This window comes from Tyto alba, unplaced genomic scaffold (assembly GCF_018691265.1).
Source record: "Tyto alba isolate M040663 unplaced genomic scaffold, T.alba_DEE_v4.0 Super-Scaffold_21, whole genome shotgun sequence".
Classification (NCBI taxonomy): domain Eukaryota; kingdom Metazoa; phylum Chordata; class Aves; order Strigiformes; family Tytonidae; genus Tyto; species Tyto alba.
In genome coordinates, this window is record NW_024881295.1 from 8,735,937 (window position 1) to 8,759,910 (window position 23,974).

A 23,974-nucleotide genomic window follows, 5' to 3' on the forward strand; every position below is an offset into this window, starting at 1 on the left:
CTCCTTCCCCTTCCTCCCTGTTTTTTTTTTTTTTTTTTTTGATGGTGAAGTATTGTGGAGAAAAAGATGAAGGGGGCTGGGAGTTGCAAATGTCCACGTAATCATAATACACCCTAATCTGGATGCCACTAGTGCAGTGATACTCAGCCTGCCTGCCGCAGAGGCCACGTGCTTTGCCCTCCTACGTGGCAGGCCAGTGAAGTGTGTGCGATGTAAACCTAACGTCTCCCAAAAGTTTTGAATTACCTGAACATGTAAAACAGACCACCAGCATCACAGAAAATGTCAGTCCTTTTCCTGCTTTTGAAGGGCCTCCTAGAAGAAGGCAGCTGCTTGCAAACTGCAGTCTTTGGGACAGTTGATGCTGATGACTCTCAGTCTGAACACCATCTGGCAAGAGCGTTTTGGGCTGTGGAGGGAGGGCAGATGTTGGCTGGGCTGGCCAGTATCCTTACATAGGATCTGGGATTCATCCCTGCAATATAGAACGAAATACGTAGCCTGAATGAGTCACTCCAAGTGTGATCCTCATCTTGATTAATCTTGTATATGCCATTAAAATAAGGACCAAAATCCAACAGATTCTGTGGTCATCAGACTTCAGTCTTCTCAGTGGCCTCTACAAAAGCATATTCAAGCTGGGTCTGGAAATAAGACTAAGAACAGATGATTACTGCAGGATGATCTAAATTCCAGGTCTCATAGTTTTTGGGGTTGGGTTTTTGTGTTTGGTTTGTTGTTTTTCTTTTTAGTTCCTAAGTGTGAATCTTATATATTTGAACCTTGACATATAAGCTACTCTGAAGTAAATGTGTGGTGAGATATTAAGTGTTGGTTTAATGATGTGATATTTAGTGGGCAGATGTTTTCAGCTTTACCCCCAACTGCCTATTGGGGGTAAAACAGGAAGTAGTGACAGTTTTAGGAACCATGAGACTGTAGTAAATAGTATTTTGTAGTATGGTTATATTTCTTACAGACAGGCAACACAACAAGGATACTCTGGTAGAAGGAAAATGGAGCTTTCTCTCATGTTAATTTCAACTGCTTTTAATTAATTTCTTTATTAGCTTAGACAAAGGACGTTGTTGTAGTCTTGTTCTATTGTAACAGTGGCACTAGCAAGGATGGCTACAATAGAATGATTGCTCCTTCCTTTTATCTTCTTTCTTGTCTGTGTGGCCTACACTGGCTGGACTTTATAGGGAAGAGGTATATTGGGAAATGCAGATTCTGGTGAAAAAGTCAACTTCACACTGTTACATTTTGCATATGTAGAAGTCGTAACATACAAACTCAGCTGCAGTGACTTTCAGTCTCCCTTTTGCAAAAGCTTAATGAGAAAGCAAACCCTGGTCTGGGTTATTAGGATTTGTTGCTGAAGAAGGCTTTGGAGACTTAATTCAGGGGATACCTTTTAGATGTAATTTCACAATGAATAAAAACTGATGGTAGCATCTAAATAAACTTGTTATTTCAAACTTGTTTGTGGGTAGCACTCTGTGTTAGCAATGGTGTCTTTATGGCTAGGCAGCGAGTTGAATCAGGGCCTCCAGAACACAGACATGGACCAGACAGAATAGGAATGGCACCACCTGTAATATTACTAATATTAAATATCCTTATTTAACTGTTGAGGGGTTTTCTAGTGGCTTGGAAAAGGTCAACTCATTTGAGCTTGTACTCTTCTTACTCAATATAATAATGCATCTCTTCCATTCCTGACTTCAGAAAAATTGTCATCATTAAATCAGTGGAAGTCTTACTATCGCTTTCAAAGAATAAGGATTTCTCTCCCAGTGTGTAGCAGATATATTTCATTCACATGTAGTATTTACAGAGCAGTATTTTATATGGAAAATATTTTTGTAGCAGAGCTATCAATTTGGAACAGCAAATCCTTCTGTCTGGCCACTGTAGTATTGGGAAAGCATATTTCAAACACTTGAGGATGAAATGTCTCTGCAAAATATTTAGTAAATTATCATTACTACCTCAGAATCAAAATGTTAAAGCATTACTAATTGGCGGGAGAAAAAAAAAAAGCTCTCATAGGCATCTTTAACTATGTAGTACCTAATCTCAAAACTAGAATTTAGATTTCAAATGTTGATGTCACAAATTTCACAGTTATATCTCCAACCAATGTACTGCTAGTAATTTATCCTGCTGACCCAAACACGAAATCAGTAATGCAATGTTCTTTAAAGAGCAAGAAGTCAAAGAGACTGCAGATACAGTGACCCTCTCTTCCTGATCTCATTCTACTTTCTTTTAAAAACAATAGACTCGTGATTAGATACATCAGACTGCTTTCTCCTCATTTCCTTTTCCAACAGACTTTTTGCAAAGGCTGAAGTTTGAAGGCCTAACTATATTTTCACTTCTAATACATGAAAAACCTACCTATGTATGTAAAGGGAGTTTTAAGGAACAAAACTGAACTAACATGACATTTTAGATGCCTAAGATTGGCTTTCTGATTATCAGTAACAAACAAACCCAAAAAACCCTGCAAGCAAGCAAGAGGTCTTCCTTTTCTATGAAAAATTTAAGGCCTCATTCACATAAGTGAAATGTTAAGAAGCTCAAAATTACAAACCTCCATTGCTACGTAATATCTATTTTTTCTGCATAAGAGCTGTTGAGAAATATGATGGTTCTCTGAAAGAATTTGAATAATGAAAGGGTCATGTTCCGTGTCAGCTGGAATGATAGTTTGCTCTGTGCTTGTTTGCAGACTCAGAAACAGGAGGATGACAAGAAGACAAAAGTAGTCATAGCTAATAGTTCTGGATGAGAAGGAGGAGGGTGGTATGTGGATATCACCCTGTGAGAAGCTTGTTTGTACATGGCCTTGAAAGGTAAAGGTGAAAATCTGGTAAGGAGGAAGACAAACTGTAAATTAAAACTTTAATTGCCTACTCAGGGGTAAAATCTTAAACTTTTCACTCCTTTGTTCTTAACTAAATCTATTGCTGCCATAGGACAGAACTACTGGTACAAAGTGGTGTGCAAACTGATAACAGCCTGGGGCATGCTCTGCTATCAGCTGGAACTGAAGGGATTAGGGAGATGTGCACGCCACATGGGGCATGCATCAACTATAGACCTTAAGGGGAATCGACCAAACACATCAATTGACCAAACCTAACGTGTAATAAAAGATGTTAAACCCTGTGTGGATGCTCTCATTCAAAGGTAAGGTAGTAGCTCTTTTTGTGGGAGCCTCATTCTCCAAAAGATTAAAGACTGTTTTACCTCTGACTGAGAGGGTTTAAGTAGGTTTAAATGTGAGTGACTGCAAGCAGACAAGCTCTCAGGTCTGAGTAACTAACCATGGCCCTAGGCCAATCATCCTCCAAACGTATCTAACTGTAGGATAAAGAAACTATTTCGGCTTTCAGTGGAGCAATATAAATCAGAAATAACAGTTCTCAAAAGTTCTGACTTCAACTAGTGTAATAACTTGCCAGGCAGAGCTAAATAAATGTGTGTCTCAGTCCTAAAATACTGTTCTTCATATGCTCAAGTGACCACTGGCATAACGACAGTATTGTATGAAGAATTAAATAGACAAGCTCTAAACAGCTATGGGAATTGTTATAATGACATCAGTGTGGAGGGAGCTTATTGCTAGAGTTGAATAGTTGGGCTTGCTTCCTGGGCACTAACCTTTCTCCCTGTTAATTCTTTGACATGGAAGGAATTAATAAGATTCACACAGAATAGCTTCTTTATATGTCTTTAGGAACTTAATTAGAATAAAAGAAACAGTATTATCCCTAAAGCTACTTTGTTGCCGTTGGCTTTACAATAGAACTTCTGCCTAAAATGTCCCTGTCTCCTGATTCACTTCCTGCTATAAACTTGGCAAAACAATAGACATTTCACAGAAGATATATAGCCCTGCATTTCAGCAGCAGAACATGTCAGGCAGAGCTCATTTATCTGTAGTAAAGGAAGGGCTTTACACTCATTATAAACTAGTGCTGTTTCTGAACTAGTCACTGTTCAGTTTACTTAGGTGGAAAAAACAGAAGTCAACTTAATTTCGTGCCTGCTTTATTAAAATAGCTCACTCAAGCCTTCAAGTCAGTGGGAAGGATTCCGTGCCATCTGGTGCGTAGGTATCAAAATATAACACTGGTGTCCATAGCTAGTTGTGCTAACCTGTAGGGTTCTGTAACAAAAACAAACAAAAACTTTATTCCTATATTCTCTGCAGAAAATAAGTGTGTATAGCTGGGAAAGGCTGACTTTAACCACAGTTTTGTTAAAACTTTAATTATTCAAAGGAAATAGGAACATAAATGAGTATCTTGGAAAGGCTGATTGTTTTTACTGAATAGTAGGAAGTTGTTTGTGTTAGACTGTATTTTTTTCCACTTCTTTTAAGTTGCCATCAAGGCTTAGGCAAGCTTAAAGAAACCCTCCATACTTGAAACAGTCCATAACCAGAACTTTTGCAATTGTTATGATGACATAGAGATATCTTTTCCATTGACAGTCTTCTATACCATAATTATTCTCAAGTTTTGTACCCATTAAAAGCATATCACTGACGTCTGAGATAATCATAGACAGTTGTGAAATAGAAAAGTTTAGACAGTATAAAACATTAAACACGTTAATGTGAAAACAAGGAGATAATATTTCAGACAAGAGCATGTCTTATATGCAAAGAGTTCTTTCCCAGTGAAAGTTGGGCAGTGAAATGGTGAAATTGATTGATTTGAATTTAATTAAATTTAATCTTCTGAAATTCTGTCATTGGTTGGCATATATAATCACTAATGGCACTACATTTGCAATCAAAATATGGTTCATGATTTAAATTTAGATTTAAAGTATAAATAAATAAGTATATATAACACCTGGGCTTTCTTAGCTAGAGAGACATGATCTGAAAAGTATGCTGAAATGTTATTGCAGGAGTCAAGAAACACCAATAAAATTTGCAGAGTGAAGCCAAGAGACAGAATTTTTTTACAGAGAAAGTATTAGCGCTTAAAAGGACACATGGAATTTCTGAGGACAGCAGAAGACACAAGAAGCATATTTAAAAATAGATTTTATTAAAAGTAAAAATAACCGTGGGATACTTATCTAAAATGAGAGAGGAATTTTTTTTTTTTTTTCAGAAACTTCCTGTCCTGTTCCTAACAGTCTAAATCAAATGTTCAGCAGCAGGGCTGCATAGACTGTTAGCCTTTCTTTTAAGAAAAAATATTAAGATAATCATTCCCAGAATGACACATTCTGAATATAACTGGAAATGTTCAGAGAACAACGGAATTTTATTATTTAGGGAAAAAAAAAAAAAAAAAAGACGAATATGTCAAAGTATGTTTTACCATATCAGTAAATTATTTATGGCATCATAATAGTGTCATCACTCTGGGAGGTTGTATGACTGATAATAGGTATAATTAGACCACTAATCTCTCTTAATTCACTACAAGAAAAACTTAGTGTTTAAATATGCATAAAGATAATTTACATTTTATAAATTTAAAAAAATAGTACTTTATTAACCACTAAGGTGTATTTCCCCAAGCAGTTTTTCAAGTGCATGTATTTATTCAGTGCATGTGGCCTCAAGCCTCTATATATTTATACATACATTAAACTGTTACTGTAAGTAATGAAGTCAAATTACTGCACCAGAATGTGTATTAACCCCAATGCAGACAAGTTCTGCTTTTGTATATAGAGGTAAATCACAAGAAGATCAATAGTGTTGATCCAAGAAGTAGACTAAGACAACTCTAATAATGTTGCTTCTGAATTGTTTCAAATTATGCATTTGGAAAGGGGACAAAAACTTTACAATTAAAAACGTATTTTAAAAATTCTGATAGCTGTTGTTGTCTTATTGGCGTTCAAAGGTAGCTAACCATTTTTGATCTAAATGTATCTAAAAGCATAGGAAACATCTTGCAACCAGAAGAGAATATACAGCAGCTTGAAAAAACTATTCCCTAAAGTGGTGCCTCAAGAAACTTCCATATATTAAATTAAAATGTTCACATAAATTGTCTTTTCATTAACTTTTCTATTTAATACTCCTGCCTCTACTTTTTCATCTTTAAAATTATAATTTTGTAGCATTTATAATGATGCTAACAGATTTAAACATCTTTGTAAGTGAAAAGTTGGAAAACATGATTCTTATGTCTCAAGTTGTATTAAAATCTGAATCTACTTGTTAGTACAAAGATACTGTGTAAAATACTAATTACTGATCACCCTTCATTCCCTCAGAAGGCAGAAGCAGTTCAAGTTCCGTTTGAGGAGGACTCCCAAAACAATGCCTTTGCACTATGACATGAGGGCTAAATTTACTGTACCTATATGTGTATATATATATTTTTAAAAAAATATAATATCGAAAATATATATGTGAATACAGTAAATATGTAAATATAGTAACAAAATAAATATAATATAAATATGCACATATTATAATGCATAGAACATATAAACTAATATATACACTATACACACATTATAATGTCTATAACATATATAATAATAATAGTGAATATATAGATAAAATGTATAAACGGTACAGTAGCCTAGCAAAGGCCATGCATGGGAATAGCTGATTTGAAAAATAAGGCACTGTTTTCCTTCTTGTTAAAAGACTCTTAGTTTTCACAACCAGACCGGGGGCCTGAATATACATCTCTTGCTCTATTTACAGTCAATACCCCTGTGCTGGCTTAATATAAGAATGTGAGCCCTGGCTTTCACAGTTGGTAGCATATATGTGATTGGCACTGGGTTTGTGCTCAGTGAAGTGATTTGGGGGGCACAAGGGGATATTAAATCAACTCTGTGTGGAATAGTTGGGGTTTTTTTGTGTCAGTCCACCGCCAGCTGCAGGTTGAACTTCTGTACACCACTGAAATGGCATTCCCTTTCATCACAGTATGAACTTAGTTCTACCAGGGAGTGCTACAGTTTACGCTGAATTCCTGTTCTGTTTCTTCAATCTTTGAACAAATTTGAGCATTATTTGACCATACAAAGAGATGAATGACTGTTTTGATGTTGAGGTTGAAAAAAGTCTAAGTGTTCTGGCAAGGAGGATTTCCAGCTTTGACAATGCTCTAGGCAAAACGGAAGTTTGATTTGTGTCCATACAGAAAGAGCTGTATTTACAATTATATATATCACATGTAATCTCCTGTAAAGAAAGCTGGTTTATGCAAAGCTTCATCTCCTATCAAATGAGACAGACTGCATGTAAAATTGTGATGATAAGCGAGAGAAGAAATGATAAATTTCAAGATTCCTCCTCTCAAATATGAACTTATAACTTTCAAAACAGGAGAGAAGAGAAGTAGATTAGGGAAGGGACAAATCATATTAAATCTTAGAAAGTTTACCAACCTGACAAAATTTTACAGTAATGGTAATTGCAATTAATTCCAATCATTTTTTAAAGGACGTTTCTTCAGAAGGTAAAATCTACCCCAGTGCAATGGTCTCACAGTCCTACTGAGCTAATCCAAATTCCCAGTGATTTTAAAACTCCTTAAGTTAATGAGTCACTCAGTGAAAGAGTACAGGAAGACTTGGCGTCTATGCTGATTATATGCAGACTTGCATAAGAAAACATGGCCAAGAGGAAAGTACTCTTAGGACTGTTTTGCAGTCCTACCCAATGATCCAGAGCTCTCGATGTCCTCAAACCAGGCTGTCCTCTGGGAGAAGGCTGGAGGCAGATCAGTGATGAGAAGGGCAGATGGGAGGGAAATGCTGAAATTAGTGGAGGAGCAGGCAAAGGCTGATGGGACGACATAAGGTTACCGTGATGGCTGCTGCTTGGAACTTAAATAACCCTCTGTCTAAAACAAATAAGTCTGAAAGATAGGCAAGGGCTGGAATAACAGTTCTGCCTGTGATATCACTCAACTACCGCGCACCTCCGCGCACAGAGGTTTAACCACATCGCCAATGTTATTTCAAAGGCAACTCTGCCCTTGAGCCACCCCTGTCTCCCTTGCCGCTGATAGACAAGCCCGCCGAGCCCTGCCCGGTCCCCCCCAGCGAGACGCGGCTCCAGCTGACGGGCAGGAGCCAGAGAAGCGCGGTAAATGCAGCACCGTCATTGCCGCATTGTGGTGTTAGAGGGCACTGCGTTACACGGCGGGATCGCCGCGGGATCGGGAGGGAAAGGAAAGGCTTCACCGCTTTCGGGCGTTAAGAAGTCCCTGTCACTTTTCGGGAATCTATCGGCTCGGTCAAATACCGATTCGGGAAACAAAACCTGCTCGTTCGCGATCCCCCCCCGCCGCGGGAACGGCACACAGACGCAATGTTTTTAATCGCGTCGCGCCCTGCCGCGTTCCGCAGCGTTCCCGTCGGCGGTTTCCGACCACGTACCTCCCTACCTACCTACCCGTAACGCCGCAGCTGCCCTCCCGGCGAGCCGGCGGGGGCGGGCAAGGCTGCCCGGCAGCCGCGGCCGGAGCCCCCTCAGGAGGCGCCCCCCGCGCGGCGCTAACGGCCCCCCGGCGGCCGTTGGCGAGCCCGCGCCGCCTGCCCGCGCGCCCCGCCAGCTACCTTTGCCTCTCTCCCCCTCCCCCCGCCCAAACTTCGCAGCCCCTCCCCTAGGAAGGGGAGGTTAACTGGCAGTCGCGGAGCGCAAATGGGCGGTGGCGGGGCGGGAGCATCTCCTTCGCCCTCGCCCAATCGGGAGGCGGCTGGGCGTCCGCCAATCGGAGGGGCGGGGGAGGCGGGCGGAGGGCAGTCGGTGTGGCGGGGCGCGGGGCGCTGGGGCTTCTCTCGCCTTCCTCCGCGCTCTCTCGCCAGCCCCTTCCCTCCTTCGCTGCCGGCGGGCACGGGAGACGGACAGTTCCCGGCCCTTCAGGTGAGGGCGGCGCCGTCGTTGTCTCGGGCCCTACCCTCAGGGAGAGGTTTGGGAGCGGAGGCCGGGATTTAGATCCTCGTCGGAGCCTTTTTTTTTTTTTTTTTTTTTTTTTTTTTTGGGGGGGTGTGTGTATGGGTGTGTGTGTGTGCGGAATGGCGGGCGGCGGGGTCCCACTAGCGGGAGAGCGGCTGTTTCAGCCGCCGTGCCTGGGCCGGCGCCGCCCGTGGCGGGGGGTCAGGCCGCGCGGGGCGGGCGGCGTGCCGGGAAGGCCCCGCTGGGTGCCGGCGGGGTCGCGGCGGTGAGGCGGGAGGGGAGGGGGGGGGTGTGGGGGGGTGTGAGGGTGCCGGGGCGCGGGGGCGGCGCGGAGAGGAGAGGAGCGCGCGCCGTGGGGAGGGGGCGGCGGTGGGGTGTGGGGGGGTGGGTGGCGTGGGAGTGGCGGGGTGCCGGCGCCGCTTCTCCCGCGGGCGCGGGGAAGGTGAAGCTCTCCTTGCAGGGCGGCTGGCGGGGAAGGGCAGGGCTGGGGCTTGCGGGGGATGACGACACCGGCGGTGGGGAGGCTCGGTTCCTGGAGGAGGGAAGAACTCGCTGCTCGGGGAAGTTTGGTGACCCGCTCCGTGGAGGTGACGGGGCTTTGGGTTGGGGAGGGGAGGAGGACGAGGTAGGAGACCTGGGTGTGAGCGATTGGCGTTTGTTCAGTTGTTTTTTTTTTGTTTTTGTCCTGTCGGATTTGAAATCCCGGCGTCCTGGATTGTGGCAGGTAACGATGCCGATTTGGTGGGAGGAGGTGTTTCTACGGGAGAGAGTGAGGTTTTAAACGGCTTGCAGCCTGCTGAGTACCGGTGTTGACCCAGCTAAGTCAGGCTTCTCGGTCTTGCCTTTGCCTTCTTCTCTCTTGACTTTCCCTTTTTTGGCTAGCGGAAAGAATCTCTGCATCTCCCAAAACCGAAACATCTGTGTGAGAGACCAGAGTCTCTTTATGTGCATCGAGGCTACCTGGTTAGAGAAAGATTGGGTATCTACAGTGTCTGCTTGGCTTGCTGTATTCATCTTTCCCAGCTGCCTGGCTGTCTCTGCTTGGAGTGACTCAGAAGCTGATAGACTCAGCCTTCTAAGCCTTCATCCTTTTGCCCTAACAGTAAGGGAAGCCAGAAAGGTGCGAGTGACATATCCTGTCCTTTGTACGCTGTTTGAAAACTAAATGTAATCTTGTGGTTTTAAATGTTCAGTTTTCTTGGTAGCCATTCTTGATTAAAACTGTAGATTGGTTAAAATAATTTAAAACATGTACACCACTGCTCACATATCCTCTACCTGTTTCAGTAAGTTTGATCATTTGTACATGACTCAGACTGGGATAAAAAATGAGTCTTTGGATATGCTAGACACTTGTTTTTTTGTCGCACTCCCTCATCTCATAACAGACTGCTTGAAAGGTTGCCATAAGACTGTTTTCTCTTGCTACAAGGGGGATTTTCTGCTAATTTGGATTTAATTCCAGAGTTTGTTCAGCCCTTCTCTAAAGAAAATCTTTCCAATACTTTGAAAATGTAAAAACATTAACAGTGTGTTGTTGTCAGTCATAATGAAGAGTGCATTATGTAAGCAACTGAGTTTTCGTTCTGGTTTTAGTGCAACAAAAAGATCATTCTCGTATGTCTGTGATGAGACTAATAGGAAAACATTGCTTCATTGCTTTCTTGGGTGGGGGGGGAGGAGAAGACTTGTATTGCTGCTTAAAGGTGAGAGGTAACTAAAACAGTTTGCCAGCTGTATTTCAGATGGGGGAAAAACTTCTTAATTGTATTTTTAACTATTAAGTTTATTAGCACCGAGAGCTAATGTGCTTGCTCTTTCATACCTGTATCTACCTGAAATTATATTTTGTTAAACTTGCAATTTGCCTTCAAAGATTGTAGAGTTATATTCTGACAATTATGACTGAATCAGCTTAAACAGTAGCATGTGTTTAGAGCATGGGGTGTGTCTAATTAGTACAATGCAGCATCATTTTAGAGATCTCTGATCACACTATACCACAACTTAGGCATGGTAAGTAGGAGAGCAGTTCAGGTGCTACCTCATCCTCTTTAGTGTTAACCTTGGCATGGCTGTTCAGTGTTCAGGTGCTCCAAACTCCCCTTGGTGCATAGTTTACAGTTCTAGAGTCTGTTTCTTTGGCTTGGGGTCTATGTGTTGTACAGTGCCATACTAGAATAAACATTTAAAACTGCTCTGGGGGCTAAACTGCATACCACACATCAAGCAACAATATCAGTGTTAAAAGGAAGCTACATAGCATAATTGTAGTTAGCAATTAAACAGTTTATTAATAGTTGTCAGGCAAAACTGTTTGGGTTTTTTTTTTTTACTCAACGTTTTTTCCCCTCATTTTGGGGAGGGTGTGCTGCAAGTGGATGCGGTAGTTAATATCAGACTGACAGGTGGCATTTATGATTGCTGGGCTTGGTGTTAGCTCTATGAGTCTTTGTGGATGGTCTTAAGTGTTCTTCAACTTTTTTTTTTAACTTTCATAGAAACTGTCATAAGCCTATATTCCACAAGTCATCTCTGTTACTAAAACTTCATTTTTACTTTGTAGTGTGTATTTAATTGTATTTTTCTAATTTTTCTTTTCTATTCCTTTAGTATTTGAAATACTATTATAGTAACATGGTTTTCTGACTGCAGTGATATTATGAGGCAACATTTTGATCTATGAATATGTATAAGTAATACTTTCAGAAAATACCTAGATGATATATTTTTCTAATGGGTAGATGTCTGCTTGCTTTTCTTGTATCGGGGCATTTGAATGTTGGTTTGAAAACCAGTACTGTGAACCTGTTAGTTTTACCAGGCGACATGTTTGGATGATATAGTGTTAAGCATGAGGAGTTTTGTTCTCATGGTCTGTTTATACAGCGTGTGGGTACCTTTTCCTTCTCTAGAGCTGAGTGAGCTACTTGGTTAAAGATGTCCTTATATCAATTCTGTGCTTCCCTGACTGTGGTTAAAATGAACGTAAAGGTTGCTGAGACACAAATTGGTAGCCTGTGAATGCAGGACAAGACATTTCTGTGCTTGTCACAGGAATGGCAAAGGATAAAATGCTTAGTGGTTCTGCTAGTCAATAACTACCTGTGCTTGTATGAATCTGTGGGAGTAACACAAATTAGTTAAAAGGTAGCTTTCTGCTTCTGAGATGGTGCGTGGTTTTCTCAATGTGGGAGTTACAGGTCCTGAAAAAAGTTTCATTTTCTCATACAACAAGCCAGGGAAAACAGCAGATGCAGATCGAAGGGGTTTTTAATAGATTTGTTTAAACATGCATGTAAACCAATACATCGGAGTTGTGTTTTGTTGGTTCTTGGAACCTCTGCTCTTTAAAATAAATTGTAAGATTTAATGACTTGGTGCCTGAGACCTAGAATGAAGTCTCTAATGCTTGAATTGAAGACTGGTCTGTGAGACAACTTTTTTGTAACAGATTATTTAATTCAAATTCTGTCTTAATCCATAAAACTTCAAGAAGTGGTGTTGTTCCTTTCAACTAAACCTAGTGATTTTTGGCTTGACTTAATGTAATGATGAATTGTTCTCAAGGACATGGAAAGGAAGAAAGCAGGAAATAAGTGATGTAACTGTACTGAGCTAAATTGAGCTAAGTATTCTGAGTCTGTGGTTGAATAAAATGGTGTACTTAATGTGAATGTTACCTGCGTAGTTGGTGCTCTGGGGTTGGGAAGGATAACCTGAAGTTGATAGTAAGAAGGCTGTTGTATCCTGGGGTTGGTTCCCAGTCTACAGTCATAATCAAATTTGTAACAAGACTTGAATGTCATTCCTTTATGTGCTATCCTGCAAGGTACCTTGCTTGGCGGAAGGGAACAGTCAAAATTTCTCTAATGGTGTTGATCTAGAATCTGCCTTGATGTGTGTTCCTTGGAGCATGAGTGATTCTGCTTGAGCCACTGTGGACTGGTGTGCATTGGTAGAGTCCTGTGAACCTTGGTGGACAGGATGTGTCAATATTTGAGAAGGTACCCAGCCCTAATTAGTAAATAGGGATAGAACTAGCATGGATATTTTAAAACTGCACAGTAATGAGCTCTGAAGCAAAAAGAAAATGTCTCAAAGGCTTTAAGTGATGTGGTTTGGTTCAACTTTTTAGAATATGCAAATATTTAAAAATGGTTCTGGCTTACACAACATGTTGTAAATATTTTGACAGTGTTGAAGACCTGTATCTTGCATTGTTTGTTTTTGGGCCAATGCATGTTATTAACCCTTTTTGCTTGTGTAGGACTCTGCTTTATGTTAAGAATTAATTCCAATGCATCTACAGACCAAAAATTTTAAACAAGCTTATTTGCCTTATATCATGTACTCTAGGCCAGTGAATAACAAACCAGACTACGATATAACAGCAAAAACGGCGATAAGAACAGTCTGTCAAATCATATTATTAAATATTTGTTTCAAACAGTTTTACTGACACCAAAAAGGCTGGATTTTATGTAATCATTTGAGATAAACTCATAGATGCAACATAGTAGATGCCCTGAGAATGGTTGCCACGCAGGTTTTAAGTGACACTGTGAACTCAGAGTTCACAAGTATGCATTTTAAGTATCTTCTCATGCCTGTTGTGATTTATGTATCATAGAATCATGATATACTTGCAAACTCCTAGCTTTTGATTATAAAGTAGTGGGTTGTTTACTAATATTAAAACTGGATGACTGGTGTTCCTGTAATCTTTATTATGAAATGTCTTTTTGCAAAAGTGTAGTATTCTTTGTCTTATTATTGTGTCTTTGTACATGAGTAGCATAAATAGGACTGGTAAATCTGATTTATGTGGAAGAGATTAACTTATACATATTAGGCTGACGTGTTGCCAGCTGGTGACTGTAACAACAAAAGGTGTATGTTGACTGACCTCTGACAGGGCTATCAGAGTTCTTGTACCTGACATCTCAAACTCTTTCTGAGCATGGCCAAGGATTCCAGGTTCCAAAACCAACTTGCATAGAACTTTTTACTTAGCATAGTAATGGTAGGGGAATATTGAAATATTCTTAGTATTTTTATTTTTTTCTTAATAGCAGATGCACAGCCATACTTTACTGTTCTTTTAAGTTTGTGTGTGTTGGGGTGGTTTTTGTTTTTTTGTTTTTTTGTTTTTTTTTTAATTTCTGACTTAATAGGTCAAATAAAGGGTGTGGGGTGAATATGCTTAATATACCCTTCTTAAAAGGGGTAATGCAAAGTACAGATTTCAATAAATAATCTGATATGAGTCATAGGACAAACGGGACATCTTTAGTTTGATTTATGCCTCTAATCCTCTCCCTTAATAGAGGCTTTCTTGGCAAATTGACAGATACCTGGATCACTGCTGCATGGAACAATGCTGCTTTCTTGTCAGGACAAATGATAAATTTATAACAAACAGGTCTAGGTATGTTAAAGCAAGCTTTTGTATTTAATGGAACCACATGAATACAACATCAACTTGTAGGCATGCTTACTTCCACAGTTCTTGAATAACATTTTTTAAAGCTTTTTTTTTTTTTTTTTTCCAGAAGTCTCCAGCTTTTCTCTGTCCCTTAGTAGTTACAGATAAAAGCTTCAAAACTTTTACTGCTTTGTCATTTAACTGAAATAATCTAACCAATCTAATATCTGATCAACATACAATTGTGCTTAACTTGAAGGAGCCATTGAACAGTTTGGTTAAACTCTAGGGTGAACTTAATTGATGGGAACTGTTCCCAAGTTCTTGATGGGTTGAAGTAATGGTTCCATTCCACAATGTGAGCACTCTGTTTTACGTATGAGAACTGAAACTGCTAACCATTTCCTTTCAACAACTTTTCTTTAATTTTAGGAGAGAACTTCATATAAAGCATGCTGTCAGTCTTGTGTCATTCAAATACAGTGAGAAGTTAATGGGATGGTTAGCTGTTTTTTTTTTTTTTGGGCAATTACATTTCCTAGAAACTGTTATGACCACAGCTGAGAGTATTGCCATCTCATTGATTATTTGTATTGGTCTGCTATTATGGTAGGCCACTAGTGTTTCCATTGGTTTACACCAAGTTGAGTGTGTTTTACTGCCATTCTGCTTTCTACTAGTAGGGGTTTTTTGGCCCAGGGAACTTTTAGGGTTGTGAGTCATTCTTGCTTTGAGTTGAGGTTTTTATATTTTTTTGAAAGCTAGTTCAATGGAAAGTAGAAACAACTGGCACATATTGATAAATGGGTTATTGGTTGATCATGCTTTTTCGTAGTGCCACTTCCCAAAGCAAACTTGCATGCTGTCTTAAGTGAACAGAGTCCTAAATGGAAAGATAAGTGAAACAAGTTGTATACTGTTCCTGTATCACTGTGGTGGTTGGATGCCAGGTGCCCACCAAAGCTGCTGTGTCACTCCCCCTCCTCAGCTGGACAGAGGAGAGAAAATACAGCAAAAGGCTCATGGATCAAGATGAGGACATGGAGATCACTCACCAATTACAGTCACTGACAAAACAGATTTGACTCAGGGAAATTAATTTATTGCCAATCAAATCAGAGCCATGGGAGTAATGAGAAATAAAACCAAATCTTAAACCACCTTCCCCCTGCCCCTCCCTTCTTCCCGGGCTCAACTTCACTCCCGATTTTTCTCTACCTCTTTGCCCTGAGCAGTGCAGAGGGCAGGGGATGGGGGCTGTGGTCAGTTCATCACTTGTTGTTTCTGTTGCTCCTTCCTCCTCAGGGGGAGGACTCATCACACTCTTCCCCTGCTCCAGTGTGGGGTCCCTCCCACAGGAGACAGTCCTGCCCGTGGGCTGTAGCTCTTCACAAACTGCTGCAGTGTGAGTCCCTCCCATGGGGTGCAGCTTTTCAGGAGCAGACTGTTCCAGCGTGGGCCCCCCCACACGGTCACAAGTTCTGGCAGCAAACCTGCTGCAGCGTGGGCTTCCCACAGGGTCACAGCCTCCTTTGGGCACCCACCTGCTCCAGCGTGGGGTCCTCCACGAGGTGCAGGTGGAGATCTGCCCCACCATGGCCCTCCCTGGGCTGCAGGGCACAGCCTGCCTCACCAGGGGCTGCACCAGGGGCTGCCGGGGAATCTCTGCTCCGGCACCTGCAGCACCTCCTCTCCTTCTGCACTGACCTTGGGGTCTGCAGGGCTGTTTCTCTCATGTATTCTCACTCTTCTCTCTGGCTGCAGTTGTGCAGGTTTTACACACACCCCCACCCCCCATGCTTCTTAAATATGCTATCCCAGAGGCACTACCAATGTTGCTGATGAGCTCAGCCTTGTCCAGTGGTGGGTCCATCTTGGAGCCGGCTGCATTGGCTCTGTCCGGCAGAGGGGAAGCTTCTAGCAGCTTCTCACAGAATTAACTTCCTATACTTCTGTTTCTTCCCGATCTTCTTTTATTGCAATTTTGGATATATCCTCAGGAGCATGTTTTGGAGATGGTTTTAATGTGAATAGACACGTTTTAATCTGTGGATCATACACTGATATTCTGTAAACATTTTAAAAGATGATATTTCATATAAGCATTTTAATTGCTGCTGCTCTTAAAATTAGTAAATGTAATATCAGACTGAGCCTGTATTGTTCTGAATCTTAATCTGAATACCTTGTGATAGCAAGTTGAATGCTGTGTTGAAACTTAATGTCCTCGGCATAGTCATTATCATTCAGGATGGTGACCTCATAAAAAGAGGATGTTAAGAAGCTGGTTGTATTGATTTTTCTTTTTACCTATGTAATAATATTTATCAACTTGTTATGTTCAAATGGAATATTACTTGTTCCATTTTGACTGATGTGTTTTTAGTAGACTAACCATGTCCCTTTTAAAACACTTATGTGACGTCAGCTTTTCTCTAGTCTTCTGGAACTTCCCCACTATTCAGAACTTGTTAAAAGTTCAGTACTTAGAGCCTCCCAAATGACATTTTAAAATTCTTGAACAAAAGCTAATTTGCACATGCTTGTTTGGAGTCCTAAGCCTTTTTGATTTCTAATTTGAAGGCTAATATTCATATCTCTCAGATGATTATTTGTCAGCATTCATAGATCCTCTGCCTCTGTTACCACATTAAAATGTGGATACCTTATGAATGATAGCATTGTTGCTCAGGTTGTTAAACAGTAAAGGAGCTTTAAGTATATTTGAGGTCTACCATTACAACTACTTCTGTGTTCTTTCTGCTTTCATCATTCCTAGCTTTTGTTACATTTGTTACCGTGTACTTCCCCTGTTTTCTACTTCATGTGTATCTATTTCTGTAGCTACTTTGTTTTCTTCTTCTAATGTGTCTTTGGGGACAGCTATTAAAAAAATCTTGTGTGATTCTTGTGGTATAAAGTAGTGTTATTTTATCAGATTGACAAATCTGAGTCTTCTCAGTGGAAGCTGGAAATGATCTGAGTCTACTCAGGACAGTTATGCAGGTAGTCACTTCTAGTTCTGTCATCCATTCTCTTTTGAGGTATGTTATATGTGGGGTTCCTTTGTATTGAATGCATCATACTCTTTGGGTTAGGGCATTGTCACCTATAATGTATGTTAAATTCCATGCCAACTTTAGAATTGGGAAAGTGAAACATGGAGCATATGTCAGTGGGACCGTAGGGCTTCGCAGTAATGCAGTGTTCTCCTTCACACAGCAGCTTGCTGCAGGAGCTGGCTCTGCTGAGTTTCGTGTGCTTTAGTGGTCTCTGGTAGATAGCAGTTAGCTCATGCACCACATGGGCACTGTAATTGGAAGATGTTCCAGAATGTTTGTGAAGCGTTAGTGTTCTTTAAAGTAGTTAATAATTCAAATGATTAATGAATATTATTGCAGAAGTGTCACCTCTCCTTTCTTGACCACTTAATTCTTTCTACCTAATTAGAACCACTTACAAACTGTTCAGTCATGTGACTTGTACAGTGAGGTTTCAGTGATATTAATGGTCTTCATTTATGTTTCCAAATGCAAAAATCTAATCTGTTACTTCTGTGCCTACCACTTCCACATAAACAATGAAAATATCTTTTTGCCTGTTTTTCATGTCTCAGACTTTCTGAAGAGTATCTTTTATGTTGTATGTGTACTTGCTTGTTTGTTTTGTTGGCATAACATCTTGTGACTTGTTAAACTAGCTCAGAAGCTTGTTGCTGCTTCTACTTACAGTGATAAGGCAAATAACTTCAAAACCAGTGACAGTCTGTGTTGCTACTAAAATGAGAAATGAGGTTCTTTCCTCAGTGCCCAGCAATTTGTTCTTGCTACGTGCTCTATGTTGGCTCTGTTTATGTAGCTGTGCTGTGCCCAGCATTGGTTCCCTGGTCCAGCAAGAAACTTCTTATTTTTGGCAGAGTAATTTTCAGGTGCGTGAAGCACCTGGCTTCCCAAATAGAATCGATGGCGTAGGGATGGGTCAGGAGGAGCAACTGGGGACGTGGGAGAACACCAGATCAAGCTGTCAGAGGAACAAATTTATACCGTAATAAAGTGATCAGGCTGAGTATTGAGATAAGCAGTACAATGAATAATTTCTATAAAGTTGAGCTGTAAAGTGAATATTGGATATAAACAGGTCTTTGTATAAGTGCTTTTATAACCGCACGTATGCCAAAGATGGTCAGGATGCAGTAAAGTAAGGAGAATGGAGTGTATATAAATGCAGTGGTGTTGCTCATCCTAGCAGCTGAAACTGTTATGTGAGCTGCTGAAATACAACTGAGAGATTTAACACTTATTGCCTAGAGGCTGTATGCTTAAGCTATTTATAGTTAAGGGAATTGAAGATGTGCTTAAAACTTATGTTTCTTGATTTTTACCAATTTTAAATGCATGGCTGAATAGGTAACAAGTATTGAATGATCTTGAATTCATAAATTTAAAGGTGAACTTGCTGGGATTTTTTTTTTTAATTTTTTGCTTAAAATATTTTAGTGTGGAAGGACCAGAAGATGGAATTAAAATACTTTTAAAAGTTGAACAAGTTCCAAATAGAAATGAGCTAAAAGTCTTTACCTTTTTAACTTCTAGAATACTCACTGGTAACTTAAATGTTTCTGATGTGTAATGCTGATATATATTCTCATGTAATGAAATACTGTTGTGTTGTTTGTTTTTTTTTTTTTTTTTAAAGTGAATGCTAAATAATTTTTTGAAACTTCTAACAGAAGATTTAAATTAATCTGTTAACATTTAATTGATATACCAGGTTTTGAAGAACTAGCTTTGAATTCCAACTCAATATTTAATTTCCAAAATTGAGTCAGTCTTGTGGAAAGAATCAGGTGGTATTTTAGAATGTCAGGTTGTTTTTTTCTTAAGAGGGAAAAATCTAGGTATACACAAAAACCATGCCAGCTCTCTTATTTCCTAGATTGGAAAAACTGCTTCCCTACCTTATTGTAACCTGTTTGTGATTTTTTTTTTTTTTTTTTCCGCCCACAAAAGTAATTTAATATAATTAGTTGAATCCTCCTTTTTTGTTCTGTGATACTGTCTGGTCTGCTTTCTTGGCTATTCTCAGCAAAGTGTGGTTCCACCTGGTGTTTTTTTTGAAGCAGCGGTACAGATCGACTAGCAGAGAGCATCTTTCCAAGAAAGTGGACTGTATTGCAGAACACTTAGTGCTTTTCTTTGTTTAATTGTTCTCTGCACTGGGAAATGTGAAAGTTCATTCACTGGATATCATGAATGTCTTGTCTGTTCATTGAGACAGGACCAAACCCATTATTTATGTTCCTAAATACAAATTTGAGGAGATTAAAGGACAATCCATATAGTTTTAAAGGATCTGTAGATGAACCTTAAATTTGATTTAAAATGAGATTTGATCTTAAAATTTGTTTGAATTTGGCTAAGAAATCATCTGTCCAAAGTAGCACATAAGCAGCTGCTTTTGCTTTGGTTTGTAGTATCCCTGTATTAGAGAACAATGTGTGGGTCTAGTCTGTATCTAATTACTGTATTTTTAGCGCTTGGTTTAGATCAGGCTATTATGTAGTTTCTGGTAGAAGGTAGAATGTAAATCCTGGGAGTTGTATGGGTATCATGAGTAAAATCATGCTGTGCAATTTTAATTATTGTCAAGTCAGTAGCAAGCAGTTCAGTGACTGATACGTGCAAATAGATAAACCAAATTTCATTAATTCTGGATTTATTTTAGGTTATGCAAGACAACCTATAGCTTACTTGCTGTAGATTTTTGATTAGTCTGATAAAATATGATGTGGTCTCACTTCCTCCATCCAGTTAGCTAGGGGTTTTTCACTAGCCCTGTAGAGAAGCTAAAACTACAATTGGAGATCTCTGATATTTCTGCGTTTTTCCCCTCTTCCCCTTTCTTGTAAAAGAGGGTAGATCAGAGGCACCTTTGCTCCTGCATGTTTATTAGGTATTGCAGAAACACTTTCTTATGTGTAGTTAAGGACAAATTGCTAAATTTAGAATGTAATACCTACCAAGGTATTGGTGAAAATTACTAATTTTACAGTAAGAATTTTATCAGGTTTTATACAGTTTCCAAGAAATCTTACTAAATAGCAAGGAAACATGGAAGAAGTTGAGCACGTTTTCATGTTTTCAAGTACATCTAAAGATATTTTCATTGTGCACATTTTATGTATTTTTTTGCATTTGCAGTTTTTCACATTTCATACGTATGGCTAAAATACATTGTTGTGAATGATGTTAGTAGTTCAACTGTGAAGTTTCTAAAGTTTATATGAGACATAATTTTCAAGGCCGTGTAAAGTATCTAATTTGGCTAGTATACTCACTGGAACAGAATTTATTAGGTCAGAAAAATAACATGAAAAGCTGTTGTACAAATTGGCTCTTTAAAACTGAAGGTTTTATAAACATGCTTCTCTAGAAATGTGCTTTGAATTTGTCAAAGAAATAAGTATCACATGAATCTTCCAATTTTTATTGCAGTGAACAGTTAGAGAACAAAGTTATATAATCTCATTTCAGGAAAAAAAGCTTTTAAAAAATCTTCTGAAACATTCTTTATAATGTAACAGCAATTGACTTGGGCAGTGTTTAGCTCTGCAAATGGGGGGAAATAAGCAATGTAAAACTTACAGCTATTGTTAAATTGCTTTGTCACTGTTGTTATGGCCCTCCCAGTTCTGGGGTTTGTTTTTTTTTTTTGTTTTTTGTTTTTTGTTTTTTTTTTTTTTTTTTAAATATTAGACAATTCATGTGGGGCTCCTGATGGTTTTGGGGGTGTGTGTGTGTGCTTGTGAATGAGGTTGTGGTTGACTCTTCCCTTGTGTGTGTGGTGTGCCCCCACTCCAATATAAGCAGTATTAAGTATCCAGGATTTACCAGTAGCCTAAGATTTCTGAACAGGGAGAACTATACCTATCGAGGTTTAGTTGCTGCCTGTCCTATTAATTTATATAATAAATAAGAGGATGCATGTATCTTAAAATAGTTATCATCCTCCCGGAATCTCTGTATTGCTCTTCAGAGCATGGGTCTGTCTTCCAGAATTAATTTGAGATACTTTCTCTAGTTATGCAGCTGTGGTGGCTCATGAGAATTATTGGAATGTGCAAAGAGTAGCATAATGCACCTAGGCATTTACATCAGCGTGCATGTTTAAATTTGGAGTACTGTGAAAAATATCAATCTGGCTATAGTATCTGCCCCAAAAGAGGAAGAAATTCAAGTCATGTCTTCCATGTATTTCACCATCACCCAATTTCAAGTGGATAACTGCTTTTTGTAGCTGTGCATACTAAAAGGGATGCTGCAAATCTAAGTACATAAGCTTAAAAAGACATTTAAAAATCTTGTTTCCCAGTTGGCTAACTCTCTTTATGAATGTTTTATGAGGGGGGGAAAAAAATCATTATTCTGAGTGGAAGACAAGTACAAGTAGGGATTTGGCATATATATGTCAAATGCATAAAATGAAAATGGAACAACTTAAAATTTTGTCTAAAGCTAGCCGTCTGAAACTTAAATAGTAAAGCAAGGGAGAAGTTACCTACTTGAAAATCCATTTATTTTGTTACTGGATTTCTTCTGATTTTGTCTAGAACTTAAAACCTTATATAGAATTACTAGTTATCTGTGTTAAGCTGAATGAATTTAGATGGTAGCTTGCATTCAGATCCTGAAATTGTTGAATTAATACTACTATTGAAATACCCTAACTAGAGGACTGTAAAATATGAGTTTAGAGATTTTCAGAATTTGGATAAGCTTTCAGTGCCTTTATCTTATAGGCAAAAGTTCTGGACTTGTGTATCTTGGATCCTGAGCCAGAAGTTTTTCACATAGCTGGAAGAACCCTTTCCGTAGAGTAGTATTCTGGTTACTGTGTGTCAGTGACATTGGTCAGTTGCATTGAGAATGCTCTCAACAGCATTAAGCACAAGATCAGATAATTGAATATATAACAGTTGTGTGAGGGTAATATGAGATAACAATGCAAATTGGGGTGGGGAGTGTAATAAAGAGAACAAACCTCATGCCAATGGATGTTACAATGAAAGTGTATTAATTTGATAACAAATAGGTAGTAACAAGCCCAGGACAAAGATTATTTTGAGTATGTGTTTACCAAATGAGTGTTCTTTCAAGCTGTTAGTTACTTGTGTATTTTCAATTTACATTATGCAAAATGGACTATAATGGAAAACCTATGTTGTACCAGAAAAATGTTATTTTACCATGACGTTTTTCTTCAGGTATTAGCATGCGTAGTTAAAGGATTAATTAATGGCTTTGGATGCAAGATTCAACTGTGTAGCCTGCTTTAGCATGAGAAAAGAGGAAAAATAGAGTACAATTGTGTATGTGCAGGAGGTAAACAAGCAAATAAAATGTAACTGTTTGAGAGTGGTAATCTTGTGATTGTGATCTAGTTCTTGTCTTTCAGAAGTTGAATGATTGAAGATGTCTTGTGAATTTATAGGTACTAATTGTAGAGTCCCCATCACTGGACGTTTTCAAGATGCAGCTGGACAGGGTGGTAGATGGTCACACCTAGGTTCCCTTTCCCACAAAATGTTGGACTAGACGATCTTTTGAGGTCCCCTCCAGCCTGGGCTATTCTGTGATTCTGTGATTGTTATAAATTGACAAATACTCAGCTGAGGTATTTCTTACAGGTTCTGATTACTGTAGCAAAGTGTGGCTATTGAACACTCTTTGAAGACCTACTTGACATTGAGTAACCCAGCCTCATCAACTCCAAGGACTTGATGTGATTTTCAGGATCCCTGTGACCCTCACTATTATCCTCGTCTTTTGTCAATCTAATCAGTTATTGCATTGACTTCCCATAAAATCTAGTATTAAAAATGTGAATTGATCTTTTCTTTCAGCTTCCTAGAAAATAAAGGAAGGGGATTTCTTTCTTGTTCAAGACAAATTCTGGTAGACTGTCCTCTCTCACAGTTAACTATCTCATTCATTGTTGGAGTCAAATGGAGCAAAGTGTATTCAGTGTTAAAGTGTTACCAGTTTGTGAGAGGATCAATAAACATTAGCTTGCATTGTTTTTGAATGGGCATTTGGGGTTGGAATTATGGCTACAGGCTTATTAAGATAGCGTGGCAAATTTGAACTAGATAATAAGACTGTTTCTCTTCCTATGAAACGCACTGAATATTAAAACTCTTTGTAGCAATTATGAGGGGGAAAGGTAGGCAATTTGTTGGACGTAATTTAATTTTCAGTTTAATAAATTGCAGAACAAATACATATTGTCTAAGGAATCAATTTAAGGTTATTAAGCTCTTGAATACTCTATATAGCACATTCTTTACTAATGCTGTTTTTTTAGATGTGGTAAAATACAATTATGTTTTAAGTATAATGCCTGTTTTTTCTCTTTTGGGTGGCTCTGATGCATCAAATATACAGATCTTTTGCCTCAGTGAAGCAGTTATTTTATCTTTCAGGTATAGACAGTTGCACAAGTTCTTTCTGCTTAACTTGAAATTCAGTTTATACCAAAATACTAGTATTCCTCCTTGTACTGTGAGGAGATCCTACATGTTACAAAAGGAAAGAAAGGAACTTTGCTACAGGAGAATGTGTGTGGACCCT

At 39.3% G+C, this 23,974-nt stretch overlaps 1 protein-coding gene and 1 long non-coding RNA gene across 8 annotated transcripts in view; one reads left to right on the plus strand and one right to left on the minus strand.

Annotated features, from left to right (window-relative positions):
* Positions 1-2: 2 nt before the first annotated feature.
* Positions 3-8,454, minus strand: LOC116960006. The gene is made up of 2 exons (XR_004406129.2): positions 7,673-8,454; positions 3-475 (listed from the first exon to the last, which is right to left on the minus strand). It is a non-coding gene; the product is annotated as an uncharacterized LOC116960006 (long non-coding RNA).
* Positions 8,455-8,754: 300 nt separating this feature from the next.
* The window catches only part of PACSIN2 (protein kinase C and casein kinase substrate in neurons 2), a 62,279-nt gene continuing 47,059 nt past the window's right edge, over positions 8,755-23,974 (plus strand). For 5 of the 7 annotated variants that reach the window (XM_032986312.2, XM_032986315.2, XM_032986317.2 and 2 more), the window contains exon 1: positions 8,755-8,884. The gene's annotated coding sequence lies outside the window, so the exon portion shown is untranslated. Of the gene's footprint in view, positions 8,885-9,411; positions 9,505-10,015; positions 10,038-23,974 lie in introns of those variants that run through there. The other 2 variants (XM_032986313.2, XM_032986314.2) reach the window with 2 other exon arrangements.